The sequence below is a fragment of the Natator depressus genome, chromosome 3 (assembly GCF_965152275.1).
Source record: "Natator depressus isolate rNatDep1 chromosome 3, rNatDep2.hap1, whole genome shotgun sequence".
Lineage (NCBI taxonomy): Eukaryota > Metazoa > Chordata > Testudines > Cheloniidae > Natator > Natator depressus.
Genome location: NC_134236.1, coordinates 23055790 through 23075541, shown reverse-complemented (window position 1 = coordinate 23075541; position 19752 = coordinate 23055790).

Sequence of the window (19752 nt, the reverse complement as noted above, 5' to 3'; positions counted from 1 at the left end):
ATGAGGTCAACCTAGTTGGAAGTTGAAGCTAGAAAAATTCAGACTAGAAATAAGGCATACATTTTTCACAGTAAGTTTAACTAACCATTGGAACAACTTACACCTTGGGATGTGATGATTTCTCCATCACTTGTAGTCAAGACTAGGTGTCTTTTAAAAATATAGGGTATAGATCAACATAACGTACGGGCCTGATGCAGTGATTACTGGGCAAGGTTCTCTGTCTTGTGTTATTCAGGAGATCAGACTAGATGGTCATAATGGTCCCTTCTGGCCTTAAATTCTATGAATCTATATACCTTGCATACTTTCAGGTGGAGGGAAAAATGGTGGGTATTTCAATAAGAAATGTTTTGGAAAAGAGATTCACTACAGGGTTAAATAGAAAAAAGATGATCAGAAACACAAGTACAATAGGAATGGGAAAAGTTCTTATCAAATAGATTAGATTTCCAATTTTCTCTCCAAGTTATGATTGTATTAATTTTGTTCCATTCCTGACGCCACTTTTGTTTGGCCATCACCCTGCCATTACAGAGCTACCGCTCTGTTCAACTCGCTTTGGAACTTCGATTTACAGTTTTTCCTCTTTGTCCCCCTGCACATCAGCTGTTTCCCATGTTCCCATTAAAGGGATTGACTCTGTCACAGTTGGAATTCTGGCAGGGTAGCAATTTAAATTCTGGTTGCAACTGTACAAAGCGATTGCTTTGATGAAGGGGTCCCACCGCCCTGCCCCCCAACAAATAAAGTGTCAAGTGTTTTTTTTTCTCCCCCATCCATTTGTTTTAGAAAAATGGGTAAAATATGGGTTACGTTTACTTTCCAGAATGTGATTGCTTTTTTATGGTGTGCTGGCTCTGCTGTTGATGCATTCTTTTACAGTCTGAACGTGCTCCCATAGAACTCAAAGGAAAAGCTTTCATTGACTTCAGTGAAAGCAGAATTGGGGTCATGCTTGCCAATATGGCTAACTTGATCTGTGTATTTGAAACTCCAAGCCAGATCTTCATCTTGTGCAAATTGTTGTAGCTCCATTGAAGTCAATAAAGGCCTGCAAGTTCACACCAGCTGATCTGTTCCCCGGGAATCATCTTACCTTTCTTCATTCTACATTATCAGATATTATTTTCTTTGAGTGTCTGGTTCCCAGCCCTAAATTCTATTTTTCTAAATGACTGCCCTTTCAAAAAAAAATAGATGTTAGAAATATTTTAAATGATTCAAATTAGTGTTGTTATGGTGTCAAACTGATATTGTGAAGAAGTCTGAAGCTTAGCTCACCTGCTATTCCAGCTGGGCTTGCTGACTTTCTGCCAGGTTCTCCTGGAAGATAAGAAAGGGAAAAAATGGCAATAAAAATTACACCTATTAGAACAATGAGCAGCACAACTTCAGTGCACACACATGTTATCCTGGTTGAGTCTAAAAATGGACTTTCCTCAAACAAGAAAAAAGGAAAGTGGTAAAAGAATGAACTTGACCTAATAGATTGTATACACCTTATTTGGTAATATTAACGTGCACTTGAATGTTATTAGTGCCCCAAACCTTTCAATACTAAAGTGTGCCCTAAATGTTACTTGACACTAGATGTTACATAAATCTGTATTTTCATTACTAAGCAACTTTAGGATATGCAGTGTGTATGAAAAAAGACGTGGTAATAACTCACTAATAATGGGTGCCATGTGAGGGGGAAAAAGGCAATATTACCTACCTAAGAAATATAAAACATGGTTTATATTTTCAACAGTTTGAGAATGCAAGGAAAACGGAATATTTGGTGCACCTGTAAAAACATATTTGATCATAATGGCAAGTACAGCATTCTTAGTGCAGGATTCATATTTCATAACTCGTGTTCAAACAAGAAAAATGATTATAATGTTAAGTATTTCCTGAGTTTATTTTGATGGATGGCAGAATAAGTATCTTTTACTCATTAAAATACAGATTGGTATAATTTAATAAATGAATTTAATACACAGATGTTCAAGGCTGTTTGAGCAGGGTACATATTAATCAACTTCTTTATAACTGACCCTCTTTTATATTTTTAAAATAAATTTGCAGGAGCCAAAAATTTATTAGATCTGCATGCTCTTGGTCTTGTGTTAGATATCAAGTGTGGTGTTTAAATCGTGTCAGGTGATCAAAGTGCTTCTTTTTGATTGATGAATCTGTAAACATCAAACTACATGAGTGGTCGTTACTTTTGCATCTGTTTGAGAGACCGACACATCCTTTTAAAATATGGCCCAGATTTTCAAAAATGATATTGGATACCTCTGTTTTTGGGTACCCAACTGAGACAGCTTAAAAGGGTCTGATTTTCAGAAAGTGCTGAGCCTTCTCCTCTGAAAATCAGGCTCACTTTAAGGTGCCTCAACTTGGGCACCTACAAATTAAGACACTCAGAATCACGAATTGCTTGGAGAATCTTGAGCAGTGAACACAGCCTGATTCTGTATTCACTTATACAATGTATTGTTCCATTGGTTTCAGGGGAGTCACTGCAGATTTACATGGGGGTAAATGAAAGGAGAATCAGGACCATCGTGTTTTTAAATAGAGTATGCTGGGAAATACCTGGAGCTGTAAATCTCCTCAAATTATCAGGGCAACCTTGTTGGTAGTTTCAGCAGAGAGGCCAGGGTCAGGAGTAGGCCTAGAGTGAGGCCGAACAGCCCTTTCACATCTAGGTCTTGTCTTCACTGGGGAAACTAAAGTGTGTTCTTAACTCAAGTTAACTAACCTGAGGGAAAACCCTTGTGAAAACAAAGCACTTTGTTGTTTTCACACAGGGTAGAATGTTGAGGTAAAGACTAGGCTCCTCTCATAGTCTGTTACTCAACCTGCTAACTTGGGTGAACAGGCAAACAGCTTTGTCTTCACCAGGCTTTTACCTCAAGCTAGTTACCATGTGTTAACTCTCTCAAATTAAGACTGCATTTTTCTTTCCCTAAGGTACAGTTTTAGAGGTGTTCCCTGTGGTCAGGTAAGGCACCTAAGCCAGGGTCAGTCAGTGGAAAGTTTGCATGATCCGGATCATAGGCACCAACTTTTCCAGGCGCTGGTGGGTGCTGGTCCCCAGCCCCATCCCTGCCCCGACTCCCCCTCCTTGCTCCTCCCTCACAGCGCTTGCTGCCATGAAACAGCTGTTTCGCGGCTGCAAGCACTGAGAGCTAGGGGGAGAAGTGGGGATGCAGCGTGCTCAGGGAAGGAGGAGGAGGCGGAGGTGAGCTGCGGTGGGGTGGGGTGCTTGGCTGCTGGTGGGTGCAGAGCACCCACCAATTTTTCCCCATGATTGCTCCAGCCCCAGAGCACCCACGGAGTTGGCTCCTATGATCCGGATTCATTAGGTGGATTTATGAAATAAAAAAATATTTATGGCTACTGCACACTGGGTCAAATCATAGTGGGGGTACATGGTGGTGTAAAAGTGAGGCTAAGGTGGTGCTACTTACATGTTGATTGGGTGAGAAGGTGGGGCTGAAGCAGGAAAGCAACAGGGGATCTAACTGGTATAAGAAAAAATAGAAAGGGACTTGCTTTTTCTTGCCATGCCATACACTTTCCTGTTAGTTGCTTTTGCAGCCTCATACCTACTGTACTGCCTACCTGAGGCCAAATTCTCTGAATTGTAAATGGACACAGCACCTTTCATTTCAGTGGACTTCAGATTATTTACACCAATAGAGAATTTGGCCTATGGTGTGTAAATTACACCAATTTAGTCTCACTTGCTAGTGGGTTACTAATACCACCATTTATGTCACATCTGAATTCAACTATAGTGACTCTTGCATCCCACAAATGTTTTATATTCTGGAGGGCACTATTTCCAAAGCATCACACACATTGATCTACACAATGCTCCCAGTCAGATGAGTAGCACGTCTTATTTAGTTCCTTTTTTAATTAATTTCTTTTAATCCTGCTGTAACATGGATGTAATATTTTTTCATGTTTCATGATAAATAATAGGGGCCAGAGCATTCCAGCACTGTAGTCAGAGGGGGACTCTGCTGAGATGTAGTTACACCTCTCACTGTGTGGAAGAAAGGGTTTGTCACATCTATAGCACTAACCTCCATTAACCATGACCATACAGATGCCCTTTCATTTGGGTTTTACAGGGTGGGTACAGAGGCAGGTGTTATGGGAAGTAAACCGAGGACCAGATGCTATCCATGTCTCTGGCCCCTGCTCAGATCCCACATTTTTAACACACAAATCTGGAAGGAAGTTAAAGTCACTTGCTGCAGGATTAGCTCCTGCAGCATCCATTCTGTGGCTGCTGCAGAGCAGGAGGACTGAACCAATGTATACATACAGGCTTGCATCTTTTTGAATGGGAGGGGCCTGACTTTGCATTGCCCTTTGTGCCTTACACACCAGTGCAAAGTGCGGGTAAGACGCTTCCAGTACAGGATGGTAGCATTGCATACCCGCTTTGCCCAGATTTTAAAAAGACAGCATAAGCTGCAGGGCAACAGAAAATCAAGCCAATAGCCTTCTTCCATCTCTGCAGCTGCTGATTCCAGGGTACTTGGTAATAGTTCCAAAAAAGGAGATTGTGAGAAAGGGATGCTTTGAGGTAAACTTTTCATCTCAAATGCACAACAGGATAATGCAGCTTTCTTTGGTTTTCAGATAACTTAGACATGATATTGTAGTGAGAAGAGGTTAGCTTCAGTGTCCGTTTCTATAATGTATAAGCCAGGTTATCAATTTCTGGTCCAAGAATTTTAAAAATAGGCTTCTGGTCTGCAATCAAAGTAACTTCTTCCAATAGAGAAACTTGGAATTTCCTGATTTCAAAATATAATAGTCAGCAGGAGAGTCTTGTTTTCATATGCTTGAGCAAAGGTCCTGGAATTGGAAGCAATTAGTCTTTTGATCCCATATATTATTTTAGGTGATAAGTTTTCATCTATACCTACAGCTGAAGCATCATATGCTAGCTGTTGTTCTAACTTGGGGCCATACTTTCTTTTAAATCCCTTGCAGGTGTCTGTAACTTTTTGGTTTGATCAAATAGCGTGTTACAGTTTTTAGTCCAATGCCAGCCACTAAGAACTGTGTTGTTAGATTTTTTTTTTAATGTAGACAAATTTTATGTAGCTCTAAGACTTTCCATGATAATTAGACAGTTCTAGAGAGGATCTGTGGCATCCTTAGGTACAATGACTTTTGACACAACATTACATTTCTCTGTGAGACGCGTTAAGCCTTCCACATCACCACTCAGATGGCCTAGGTGAATGGAAAAAGGTACATTTGTCCTTTTTTCTTACCTTTTTGAAATGATTTAAACCACTTTAGCCCAGATTCCAGTCTTCTCAAATAAGCTTTTGCATTTGCACCCGGATAAAAATATCACTCCACTCAAATCTGGTAATGTTTGTTTAATTTTAAGTTGAGCTGTAACCAGAATTCTAGTCATGTTCTATGGAAGCATATTGTACCAGAAGAATCCTTTTTGCATATTAATGATCATGTATTATCAAGACTCTTGCTTGAAATCCAATGACTGGTAAACCTGAAACAAATCTAGTTTTATAAACTTTTGTCCCTCTTTTAACAATGGAAACAAAACCTGGGTTTTCAGGGTTTTCATATTGGGACAGGGATTCATACTTTATATCACTAGTCCTTATATTTTGAGCCCAATTCTACAATCCTTACCTGATTACAGATTTAGTCCTTCTTTACTCTAGAAATTGCTGTTATTTGAGATAATCGCTGTAGATCCAAGCACCAGTCTTGAAGACTGAAGATCGATTTTGTCCATCACTTTTGTAACATTAGTCTTTCAGACCTGATGAAAGCTGGGAACAGCCATTTCTTAAATCTAACTGTGGTGGTTGAACATACTTGTATTAATTGAGGAATATTTGGCCAATCACATCCTCATTCATTATGTATAAAATAATGGATACACAAGATGTGGCCCAATGAGCCCTATTAGGCCTGACCAACTCAGTACACCTAACGTGTTGATGTCATAGTATTTATCTATAAAAAATGTTGTGTAAGGAATCAAATAAAAGCTTATATCATACTGGTCATCATAAGCATTATGTACATACGGATTTTATGAAGAAGTTGTATGTATGTAGTAAAAATATATTTAAACTATGTAACCAGGCAGCATTGATAAACAAATTTTTCCCAGGCAAAGGAATGTTGATTTACCTGTCTGCCTTGATCGCCAATGTAAAGTAAGCAGGGTAGGCCAAACACAATGGAGACTACATTTGCATCTGAGATAGACAGGATGAGCAAGTTAACAGGAGGATAAGAGAGCAGTATGGTGCAGCACTCCAGAGAACAAACAACAAAAATACATTTCAAAGGTTTACTGTACTATAAGAAGCAGGGAGAAAAGACATTTTATTGTCCATCACCGAGGAACCAAAAAGGATGGCAATTCTTTGCATCCATGAAAGTTGGACCCTGGCTTGCATGGGGGCTAATGATGCTGAGAAGTTGCTTTAGGTGAATGTTTCTTTAGACAAGGATTGTAGCCTGATGAAGTTATGTTTAGTTTTTCGCAATCATGCTATAATTTTGTTTTATTTGTAATCATTTCTGTTTCCATGATCCTTGCTCAGTTTCCCTTAAATCTTTTTTCTTTGTTAAAAAAGCTTACTCTTGTTTTATTATAAATTCATCTCAGTGCTGCAAAATTAAGCAAAGTGTGAATTCTCAGTTGAATCAACCAAGCTGGTGTGCACACGGTTTCTTTGGAGATAGCAAACTGGGTAATTTCTGTAAGTGTCCAGTGACAGGAGCTGGACACTCCAAGGGGAAGGCTCTCTAAGGAACGGGAATACACCAAGTATTAACTGCACGACAAAGTAAGACAGGCAGAGTCCTGAGAAGTTTGTCTGAAGTAGCTGACAGACTGGAGTGGCAGGGACCTGTCATTCAGTTTAGCATCAGCAAATCTCTCTCTCTCTGTGAGGCAGAGGGTTGCATGGTGATCTACAGTTTTGAGTGTCCTGAGGAAACATCACACAAGAGCACAACACATAGTTAGATTCCCTATGCCTGATCACGCTTGGAACAATTATTACTCTCAGACCACACCTGTGCAATTTAAATACTATTTGATATGGTCTAAACAAACTTTGTGATGCATCAGCTTAATTTCCCAGAATTATTGTCTGTACAACTTCTCTGAAATCAGAAAAATTGCAGCCTCGGTACCAATTTCCATTTTAACTGATAAAAAGAAATACATTTTCTTTGTGATGCATTGAATTATGATAGGTGGCTATAATCCCTGTGTTCGTTCTCTCTCTCTCTCTCTGTTCCCTTCCCTTCCTCCCTTATCTTTAATATAACAGGTTTTTATATTTAAAGCACTTTACAGAGATTACCCAATTATCATATGTCTATGTAAACATGTTTTAGCTGTTCAAAGTAAATGGCATGTTACCTAGCAACAGCTTGATCCAAAACTCATAGAAGTCAATGGGAGGCTTTCCATTGATTCCCACTGGCTTCAGTGAGCTTTGCAACAGGACCCGTATGTCCATGTTTGTTCCTAAAGCTATGTTCTTGTATTGCAAACAGCACAGCTGAGATTTTTAGATCCACATAGCGGATGGGCAATTCACATTAATATTAATGGGACTTGGGCATTCAAATACCACAGGCAAATTTGAAAATCTTGGCCTGTGCAATCCAATACACACCCCATTTGTGCATCCCAGTTTTGCTGAATCAGTCTTACAATTCAAGGCCTTTTTCAGATAAATGAAATACTCTAAAGGACATTGCTTATTATTTGAGCAATGAGCCTGAGGATTGCTCTGTGAATTGTGCGCTGAAGAATTTTGCAGTTTTATAACTTTCTCATATTTTGCTCATTTAGCACATCAGCTGCTACAACCTTTGCTATCACATGCCTTGTGCAAATAAGCTTATTATGCTATAATCACTTATCTTTGCTGTGGGTATCACAGTACTGCAAACTCAAAAGGCCATATTTCACATTCCTTCGTGTAGTTGCTTCTTAATGATCTCTCTCAGTTCTTCTATTTGTTTACCTTTTAATTTATAAAATATGCACACCCAAAGGCCCAGGTACATCAGCTAATAGTATATAAATTACAACATAGCTAAACTGCCAAAAAACAAACAAACACACACACACACACACACAAAACAAACAAACAAACAAACAAACCCAAAAGCTCTCCAAACATAATTCCAAGCAAAGAAAAGCCCTTGTCACAAGAAGAAACTCAGCCTCACCAAATCAGCTCTCAGGAAAAGATCTGAGTCAATAAATAGGCATTGCTGTGTAACGTGAAGGTCAACAGATCGGGGCTTCGTTGGACCAGTGGAAGAAGGGAGCTCGAGAGCTGAGGCCTTCCTTCACCAAAAATTCCCAGTCCAGTCTTTGGGGACTTTTGGCAAGAACATTCCAGTTCATCTCATTTTCTTGGGAACAGAGGTAGCCAGGACTCAAACCATATAATGCTTTATGGCTCACACTCAACTCCTTGAATTGCAAGCAGATGCCAGTGCAATTTAGGGAGCATCAGTATAGTATATTCTGTGTGAGAATCACTGCTTTGTAAGCGTAGCAGGAGCTTCCGAGCGTGGTTCAAAGGTACATTGCAGCAATCGAGTCCAGGAGACAAAGGCTTGTATAATATAACTGTAGTTAGGTCTCAGGGCTGATTCTAGGAGTTCTGATGCCCTGTGCCAAAAGGCAAATATCCACTGCTCCTAGAATGTACGACACACAAATAGATGCTGTTTTGTTACCTCTCATGTTTTAGTGCCTTAAGTGACTGCCTGTCCTACCTGACCCTGTGAGGGACACATCTGAAAGGAAAGGGCTAGGGTGATACATAATTCAGTGAAAATGAATGAGCTTTGCATCTTTTCTACCCAAAACCTTATTCCCTGGCACCCATGAGGAAGAAGCTTCACCTGACACTCATTTAAAGTTTACTTGAGTGGTTCCTAGTCCAATTAGTGAATCTGGGTTCAGTTATGGATTTATAAAAAACCACAATTTATTATGCCTGTTTTGTGTACGAGAGCAGTGGTTCTCAAAGCCAGTATGCCACTTGTTCAGGGAAAGCCCCTGGTGCACCGGACCGGTTTGTTTACCTGCCACATCCGCAGGTTTGGCCGATCGCAGTTCGCTGGTCCAGGCCAATGCGGGCTGCGGGAAGCGGTGCGGGGCAAGGGACGTGCTGGCCGCCCTTCCCGCAGCCCCCATTGGCCTGGAGCGGCAAACAGCGGCCAGTGGGAGCCGTGATTGGCTGAACCTGCGGACATGCCAGGTGAACAAACTGGTCCAGTGTGCCAGGGGCTTTCCCTGAACAAGCAGCGGACCGGCTTTAAGAACCACTGTACTAGAGAGGCAAGGTGGATGAAGTAATATCCTTGCCTCTCTGGACCAACTTCTGGTGAGAGAAACAAGCTTTTGAGCCACACACAGTTCTTCAAGTCTGGGAAAGGTATTCCAGGTATCACAGCTAAAAGCAAGGTGGAACAGATTGTTTAGCATAAGTAGTTAGCACATACTACAGCAATGTTTTGTCTACTGTAACGTTACTAATAACTACACTGCAGTACAAACTTATCTTTAAAATGTAGCATAGCAGGCTATACTCAATAAGCAATTGTAGAACCAAACCCTAAAATCCCATGTAGCACAGTATAAAAATCTAGATAGAAAGATATACACATGTCAAGGTTCCTCCCCCACTCTGAACTCTAGGGTACAGATGTGGGGACCTGCATGAAAAACCTCCTAAGCTTATCTTTACCAACTTAGGTCAAAACTTCCCCAAGGTACAAAATATTCCACCCTTTTTGTCCTTGGATTGGCCGCTACCACCACCAAACAAATACTGGTTACTGGGGAAGAGCTGTTTGGACACGTCTTTCCCCCCAAAATACTTCCCAAAACCTTGCACCCCACTTCCTGGACAAGGTTTGGTAAAAAGCCTCACCAATTTGCCTAGGTGACTACAGACCCAGACCCTTGGATCTTAAGAACAATGAACAATCCTCCCAACACTTGCACGCCCCCCTTTCCAGGGAAATGTTGGATAAAAAGCCTCACCAATTTGCATAGGTGACCACAGACCCAAACCCTTGGATCTGAGAACAATGAAAAAGCATTCAGTTTTCTTACAAAAAGACTTTTAATAGAAATAGAAGTAAATAGAAATAAAAAAAAAAATCCCCCCTGTAAAATCAGGATGGTAAATACCTTACAGGGTAATTAGATTCAAAACATAGAGAACCCCTCTAGGCAAAAAACCTTAAGTTACAAAAAAGATACACAGACAGAAATAGTTATTCTATTCAGCACAATTCTTTTCTCAGCCATTTAAAGAAATCATAATCTAACACGTACCTAGCTAGATTACTTACTAAAAGTTCTAAGGCTTCATTCCTGGTCTATCCCTGGCAAAGACAAAATATAGACAGACACACATACCCTTTGTTTCTCTCCCTCCTCCCAGCTTTTGAAAGTATCTTGTCTCCTCATTGGTCATTTTGGTCAGGTGCCAGCGAGGTTACCTTTAGCTTCTTAACCCTTTACAGGTGAGAGGAGTTTTCCTCTGGCCAGGAGGGATTTTAAAGGGGTTTACCCTTCCCTTTATATTTATGACAACACGTATACCAGTACATTGCTTTATGCATCTGCTCAGAAAAACAAAACAAAGGTAAGTCATACATAGGTATCTCTCATGGACTTAAATGTCCTTAGTTTCACATTCTTCTTCCCCTGCTGACAGATTCCTGCCTCCCAACCCCAATAATTCAATAGACAGGGGAGGAAGTAGTATATGTTCCTTCCCAAATTAGCCTTTAAACATTTTGGTTGCATATTTGCCACTTGGAAAGGTTTTGCAGCGGCCTGACATACCTTTTAAAAACATGTGTATTTCAGTTTTCTGATTTCTGACATGTGTTGTGTCATGCCATAATTGTTTACATCTTGTCAGACATGGGAAGATGACATAACATGAAGTGACTTATTGTAACCAAACATAATCTGAAACATTATTTATTTGGGGAAAACACATTATTTTTCACTTCTACGAATGATTATTATTTTGGATAGTAAATAGCCAAGCCAATATGATGTCCCTAGACACAATTACACTTGCTGAAAACAGTATTCCTCTTATACCTCATGAAAGATCTTAGAATCATAGAAGATTAGGGTTGGAAGAGACCTCAAGAGGTCATCTAGTCGACCCCCTGCTAAATCATCCCAGCCAGGGCTTTGTCAAGCTGGGCCTTAAAAACCTCTAAGGATGGAGATTCCACCACCTCTCTAGTTAACCCATTCCAGGGCTTCACCATCCTCCTAGTGAAATAGTTTTTCCTAATATCCAACCTAGACCTCACCTACTGCAACTTGAGACCATTGCTCCTCGTTCTGTCATCTGCCACCACTGAGAACAGCTTAGCTCCATCCTCTTCAGAACCCCTCTTCAGGTAGTTGAAGGCTGCTATCAAATCCCGCCTCATTCTTGTCTTCTGCAGACTAAGTAAGTCCAGTTCCTTCAGCCTCTCCACATAAGTCATTTGCCCCAGCCCCCTAATAATTTTTGCTGCCCTCCTCTGGACTCTCTCCAATTTGTCTATACCCTTTCTGTAGTGGGGGGACCCAAAACTGGACGCAATACTCCAGATGAGGCCTCACCAGTGTAGAAAAGCTGACTAAAACCAAGGAAACTTTCAACATTTATTGCTGTTATGGATTGGTGAATTGATTTGACTAAATGGATCCAACCATTTGACGAAAATTGGAACCAAATCCAAAATCATTTTTTTTTAATGTTTAAAAGGGGGTAACTTTTATTGTCTAATTTTACATATTTCCACGCTTCCTACATTTTTATACTGCGTTATTGTTAGCAAACAATATCCGTATCTAAGGTGACTAAATGTCATTGGTAATCTAAATAGATTGGTAGACAGATAAAATCTGTAGTAAGAAATAAGATCAAACCTATACAGATTACGACCAAAATGTTTAGCCAGCCAGTGCCCTAAAAAAAAACCTCATAGCAGTTGTTTTTACCTTTACTTATAACAAAGCTCAGGCTTTTCTTGATACATTTAACTGAGCAGCAGCACTCTATACTCCATATAGGTAGATTTTATTATTCATTGACTGTATCAAGTATAAGGCTATGTCTGTTTAATATGTTCCATCTCCTGTTTGTTATTGAAATGTGTCAGTTTCATAGATTAAATATGTTGTTTTCAGTGCATGAATGCTAATGTGTTACAAGAATATGGGGTTATTTCTATGTGGCCTTTGAGAGAGTCTAAGCCAACTGAAAGAGGACGATGCATCCTCTATAACAGGAGTATATTCCTAAATCAGCCACTGACTATAGTATGTGGATCAGAAACTTTGTAGCCAATGTTTACCTACTCAGTGTCTGTGGAAAGACACTTACATTGTACCCACATATACCAGGACTAAGTTAGTTCTGCTTAAACCATGGATGAATTTAACTCTACGTACGTAATTCAAACTTATCAAAATGAAGAAATTGAAAATTAAAAGTTAAACTCTATTCATAAGTAACTACTTTTGGCTTACTAGAGTATGTTAGATATTATACAGGCTGTCTGATCTAAAGCATCATATCTATCTAATATTGCATGTTGGGAAGGGGCATAGTTTTAGCCTTGCCTTTGAACTTTAGCTTTCAAATTCCTTTGCTTTTATGAGTAAGACCTTTTATTTCATGTGTTTATCTGTCTAAACATAATTCGGCATTTCATAGTGTCCTACAATGTATGTGTTTAATTATCGAACGCTTACAATTTCAATATATAGTATGTGAATCTGATCATGAATTATATCTGCAACTGCTCTCTTTACATACAGAGTGACAAATAAACACTATAAATAGATAGCTGTATGTACAAAAGGCCCATGAATTTCCTGAGCTAAAATAGTGTTCTTCATGTACCCACACAGATTTTATGGAATAAAACTCTGTTGGAATTTGCTTGAGAATAACAGGGGGCAAATTAAATTTGCAAGTGGAATTCAGAACAATAGTCATATTTTCTGAAAGGCGACTAATTCTAGTGAAGCTGTTTCAAAGGCCACATTCTTTGCAGGTCACTATGGGAGGCTAGCTCTTATTATAAAATGATAGCACCCTTTTGTTCCCTGAGCTCTCAATTACGCCTGCTGTGTCAATTTTTTTTTTTATAAAAGTTCTGCTTGGTCTAGCATGGACTGGTTGTCAAATGAATAGAGAACAGCATTGTAAAGGAATCTGCCCTATTTCTCAGTACTTTGCCCTACAATGTTTGAAGATGCAATTAACTTTCATAAAACATAAAATAACAGTATTTAAGGCCAGAATTATCAGTTGATATTATCCCATGTGTTAAATTACTATAACAGTGAAGATAAAGATGGGAAACACCCTATAAAATGTCTCATCGTGAACAATGCAGTTTTTCTCTCCTTGATATTTTGATTTGGTAAATCTGTTCTTAAATTTCATTTGCTTAAAAGGAACAATGAATCCAGCCGAGCTACATAGGCTAAGAGAAAAGAACTTTTTCCTACAGTAAAAGTCTTTCAGATGAACAGGTTGAAGGTAAAAAGAAAAGGAGTACTTGTGGCACCTTAGAGACTAACCAATTTATTTGAGCATGAGCTTTTGTGAGCTACAGCTCACTTTCGGTTGAAGGTAGACTCACTTAGGGTTTCTTGGTCATTTTTAGCAACTCTTTCTTTGGTGTTTTTCCACAGAGGTTTCCCATGGTTCATGCTGCATAAAAAATTTGTTCTTTTTTCTGTCACGAGACTTGCCTGTCTTTCAAGTCTTAGTCTATTGATCTACGGCACTTCTGTGGTCCCCATTACTGGTATATCTGAGTGCCTCACAATCTTTAATGTGTTTTTTCCCTTACAACACCCTTGTGATGTAGAAGTTGCTATTATCACCTCTTGAGAAATGGGGAAAATTAGGCACAGAGAAAGTATGTGACTTTCCTGAGGTCATACCTGAAGTCTTTCTCCTGAGTCTCAGGTTAGCTCCCTAACCACTGGGAGTAGGTACTGGAAGTAGGCACTGGGAGTAGGTTAGGCAAAATAATTGGATTTTAGGGAGCTGACAGTCATCGCCCCTCTCTATTGCCTTTGTCTCTGCATGTGTTTTAACGGCTACTTCCTATGTTTAGAGAAAGAGAAAATAAAGGGATAGCCTGAGAAAAGGTGCAAAGTTAAGGCATCTGGGTGTTTGAAATCTTTAATTAAGCCAATAAGCCTGTCTGATGTCAAAAGGCATCTGAATGGGGGATTCCAGGAAAGGAAGATTTTTGTTGTTGTCCGGACTTACTTCAGAGACTGTAAGATAATTTAATACAGGATTGACACAGTTCAGCTTTTCAGAGATTTTTCTGGAGCCAAGTGAAAGCAAAGAAACACAAGACCAGAGACCAATGCATCGAGGTGCCAGGGAAGGGAGTACGGAGGTTTGGCTCTGCAGAGCAATGATATAAATTAAAGCTAAAAGACATGGAAGACAAATAATCCAGAACTCACCTGGGGGAGGCAGAGAAGCCTAGTGAGCTGCAGCACTGATAGAAGATTAGTCATGTGATCACAAAGGAGGGCAGTAATAGACTCTCTCTGTACAGCTCCGCTCGTCCCTTTGTCAGTGCCACCTGGAGTACTGTGTTCTGTTCTGGACACAACTAGAGATGGGAGAATAACCAATATTTTAGTTTGACATCAAGGAAAATTTTTTGAATATTTCAGTGAAATTTAAAAGTTGAAAAAGTAATTATGGGTTGAACAAAATGTTCCATTTTGTTTGAAACTTTTTATAGAAATAAAATTGAAGAAAAAATTGGAAGGAAGCATTGTTTTGAATAAAAAAACCCAGAACGTTTCTGTAACAGGGTGGCCTGCCCCTTGAATGGACAGGATGCCTTGGGCCAGCCAGAGCAGTTCAATCAGCCCCACCTAGGCCATAATCAGCCTTCCAGCCTGAGGGGGCAGGGAAGGACTAATGGGGCCAGGTGTCAGCCTGATGAACCTTATTTCTTCTCTTTCCTATCTCTCTTCTTTTGCCTTCTGTCTAATAAGAGTCTGGCTTAGCCAGCCAAGAAGGTAGGTATATTTTGCAAAACTGCTATAAGCCTGTGACCAGAAAGACAGCTAACTTCAGTACCCTGAACAGCCCAGTGCTGGTACAAGTTTGCCAGGTCTCAGAGAGAGTGATGAAACCGTGTGTTGTGCCTGTGTTTTTCCAGGAATGAGGTTGCAAGTGAGAGTCTACACCAGAGACAGAAGCTTCATTTTCTATCTTTTGCTGTTCCCCCTGCCCGCCTTTTGTGTGTGGTTGTCTTGTTTTGTCTTCTAGGAAACAGGATTGAATTTCAACAACAGCAATCACAACAGCTCTAGCCCATCACAACTAACTTCTCTTTCCCCCCAAAAGCACAGTTATGACCATTTTAAATTGCATCTGTGAGACTGTCAGAAGAGGGAGGTTTCCTTCCAAAAACTCTCTCCACTTAAAGAGAAAGGGAACAAGGAATGTTGTTAAAATGAAAGCCTTCCTTAATATTTTATATTTTAAATGCTTTCACTGTTATTCCTTTTTGTCTGTATCTTTAAGAAAAGGTTAAAAGGATTTGGTATTAAGCCTGGTACTAAACAGGCTGAGGTCTCTGTGTACCAAACCTCAGACCTTGTTTAGTAATGTTTAATGTTGGACAGTGACAAGGTCATGTCATGTCAACACCTTTGACTCTTGGGCCCTTTATTCCATCTAAATTAATACCGTAATGAGTTAGGGCTGTATTGATTTATGGTTATTAGCTGAGCAGCGTATAAGAGCAGAAAATGTTTTTCAGTATAGTTACACTCATACATGACTTGTGCCTCCCCATACTGGCGGAAGGGGGAGGTGGGTGGGCACGCACAATCTTAAAGGGGACACGTGGCTGCTCTGCCCAGTGACTCCCCCTGGCCTGCACCCAGCCCGGCGCTGCCGCGCTCTCCCCGCCTCACGTTACCTACGGGGAGGAGCTCTGTCCTTTCCCTACTGTGCCTCCGCCTTGGCATGTTCAGCTGCTTTCCATGGCAGCTGGGCCCTGGCGGGGCGTGGAATCGAGCCGCTTCTCACGTGGCTGAAGCTGGCCTCTCTGGCTCGCTGCAGCCTAGTGGGGCAGTGGTGGTGGCAGCCCTTTCCTTGCCTGGGCTCAGCTGCCAGTGACGGGCTGAGCATGCCGGGGGTAAAGAAGGGCTTTGGCTTGTTTGGCCCCTGTCCCCGGCAGCCTGGCTCGGGCAGGGGGTGGCCCGCTGCCGCCACCTCCCCAGCCAGGCTCTCTTAGACAGCTGCTGTGCTGCGCAGAGCAGCGACCCAGCGGCCGGTGTGAGAAGTGGCTGGTCCCGCTCCCTGCCCAGCCTAGCTGTGAGGGACTGGGGCTGAGCATGCCGGGGGGCAACCTCAGCGGGAGGAGGACAGAGCCCCTCTCCCCTCCCGGCAGGCCAATCAGGCGGGGGTGGGGGGCACTTGACCCCGCATGCCGCCCATGCATTGCCTCTGATGACACTAGCTAGAAGAACAATCACAGGGACTATTAGTCCTCAGGTCTCAGGGCAGTGCTTTTCATTAGCTGGAACTGGGGAAAATTCATCTGCCAAAAGTTGTTGTACAAGCAACTGCATTATGGTGGTGATTACACCTTTCTCTGAAGCATCTGTTAATGGCCACAGTCAGAGCTATGGGCTATTACCAGCAGGAGAGTGAGTTTGTGTGTGGGGGGGCGGAGGGTGAGAAAACCTGGATTTGTGCTGGAAATGGCCCAACTTGATGATCACTTTAGATAAGCTATTACCAGCAGGAGAGTGGGGTGGGAGGAGGTATTGTTTCATGGTCTCTGTGTATATAATGTCTTCTGCAGTTTGCACAGTATGCATCCGATGAAGTGAGCTGTAGCTCACGAAAGCTTATGCTCAAATAAATTGGTTAGTCTCTAAGGTGCCACAAGTACTCCTTTTCTTTTTGCGAATACAGACTAACACGGCTGTTACTCTGAAACTTATCTATCTTTGGTATTTCTAAGACACTTATCACCTCATCTTATTGGTATTTCTGCACCAATACTAGTATCTTACACTTCCTGATATTTTAGTACCAATATCTGAGGTTATACTGGGATAGATAAATTATTGGCCTTTTCAGGTCCGACTATTTTTATGCTATGAAAAAGAATATTATTTGCCTTGTGGATAGAAGAATTACATCTTTCCGGTGTCCATGTGGTGAGAGTTTTCTGTCATTCTCCCTGATGGGGTCCCTTAAGAACAAAACATGTGGGACTGGACTCTGCTACCCTAATTCATGTTGAGTAGTGTCAGATTGAGTAGAGCAAGGTATTATTCAGCACGAGTAGGGGCATTGGGATCTGTCCCTGAATAGACAGTTCAATCCTTCTTATCAATGAATTCATTTCCAAGCATGTTTACTTGGGAAGTGAAGTCAGTGGTTTGCTATACAAGATGATGGGCTATAATTTAGCAAAGGAAATCCTTGACATTTTGGTGTGGTTTTTGTCTTGTTCTTTTAGATAAAATAGTTAGAGTTTAGCCAAATAGCCTGTGCTTATTTTATAGGGACTTTTTATTTTACTAAAGGAATGCAGTCCAATCACTGCAAAGCAATACTTAGAGAGCATAGCTTTTTATTGTTGCTTTTAAGTATTTATTGAGCAGTGGCTGATCTACAGCCAGAAGAGAAGCAGATGATATATGTTTCACTTCTTTTTAATTTGTTGTTCAGAATCACTACTTTTCCAACAATGGGCCTCCTGACTTTCTGAATTGTTTTTAAATTAACTGAAAAAATATTACTGTTGAAAGGTGAAAGCATAAAGAATTACGTGCAACCTGATCAGTTCTGCTACATCCTTTCATGTACTACTGCTTGCTAGTAGTCCTAAATCATTAGCTTGGAGGGACTGTTTTTTTGGAGTAGATATGATTTTGCATTGTGTGTGCTCAGTTAAGCCGTTGTCTTTTTACATTTGGCTTTTTTGCAACCGGTGCCTCTACTGACATCCACTGGTAGCAATAGGACAGCTATGGTGCTGCAAAACTTCTCATAACCCACCATGCTAATTCTGTCTGTTGTGCAAGTCATTGACTGAGTACTGTGCTGTATGTCAGCTCAAATGTAAGGTCAAAATAATATAATCTTTCCAGTTTCTCCCCCTTTGCCAGAGGAATGACTTCCCCCCCTCTTCCATGATGGTAAATAAATTCAAGAGATGAAAACCTGCTAGCAATTTCTGTGCTCACCAATTAGCAACACAGAAAAACAAACCACAGTTTCCTAGGCCTAGTGGGAATTTATAGGGAATGAGAGCTACCACGCATATGAGCCTGTATGTTCCTCATTTTATGTTTTTAATTTAAAATTTAATAAATTAAGCCTTAATGATCAAGGTGCAAGGATGGGGATTAGAGACCAGCTGGGAGGCACTGCGGACCCTAAGCTGCACACATTGTGCCATTAACACTTTCCAGTCATTCATCCCCATGCACTTCCCTGCACCTATTTCACTATGGGTACTGCAGTGCAAGATGAAGGTAAAAAATTAAAGTGCCTATTAATGGGGCTGGTTTTCATGGCTCTTTCTGAACTTCAGTTTGTTGTGGGGACATGAAACTGGCTGTTGGGTCCCTCTGAATCTATTTCATGGCTGTGTTTAGTTTGCAGATTTGTCAAGGTCTGCAGTGAGTGCAGGAAATGGAGAGATTCCATGTTGCCTGGTGGACAAATAGGATGTGTTGGAGCTAGAATGCCAAGGTTCTTATTAGAGTTTGGCCAATTAGACAAATGTTGTCCCTTTTCTTTAAGCCAATGGTTCACAAAAGGACTTAGCTTTTTCTGAGTCTGTTCATTAGTTGTAACTATTCAGTGAACAAATATCAGCCTATGGGTTGTTTGAGGTCTGTACTAACCCTACTCATTATTTTTTATTGCTACAGTGTGATTTGCCACCTTAGTCACATGCTATTGTTTCTGTTTCCTGATTAGATAAGCACGAGTAATAAGGAGTAGGAGGGCATGATCAAGCTACTAGCCTTTTATTCTCTCAGGGTAAGTGGGAGCAATCTGTGGGATTAAGAGGAGCTAGGCTGGCAAGATTTGGGAATTTTTAAGACCCTATCCTCAGGGTCACGTGAGCCAGGTCTTTCTTGGAACTTCAGTACTGGAGGTACAGGAGGAAAGAGGTTTGCTGGAGTCCAGGGTCTGGCCTTAGGATTTTTTTTTGCCAGACTTGCAAAACATTTAACCACCCACTGTTTGATCACAAAGTTACTGATTCATCACATCTTCTCACCAACAAAACAACCCCCTGACTCTTGCCCACCAGCCACTTTGTATCACAGTCACTGGACAACACCATGTATCTCAGCTTTTAGAAATAAAAATAGGGAATGGACCTATTTTGTGGACCTGTCCCTGTAGGTTTTACAAAAAACAGCGTTTTGTCCTTGTAAGAAAGTCATGAGAAAGTGTAGAGTTGTCCTGGCAGGAATGTGTCTCAGAGAAGCTTCGTGTTTTATTTTAGAAGTTATTATTCTCATAGAACAGTCTCTACATTTGGGTACTCCTGCTACCTGCACTCAAGGTGCAAGCTCTGGGAATATGAGCTCTGTTGGGGTCTCCACAAAGTAAGAGACAG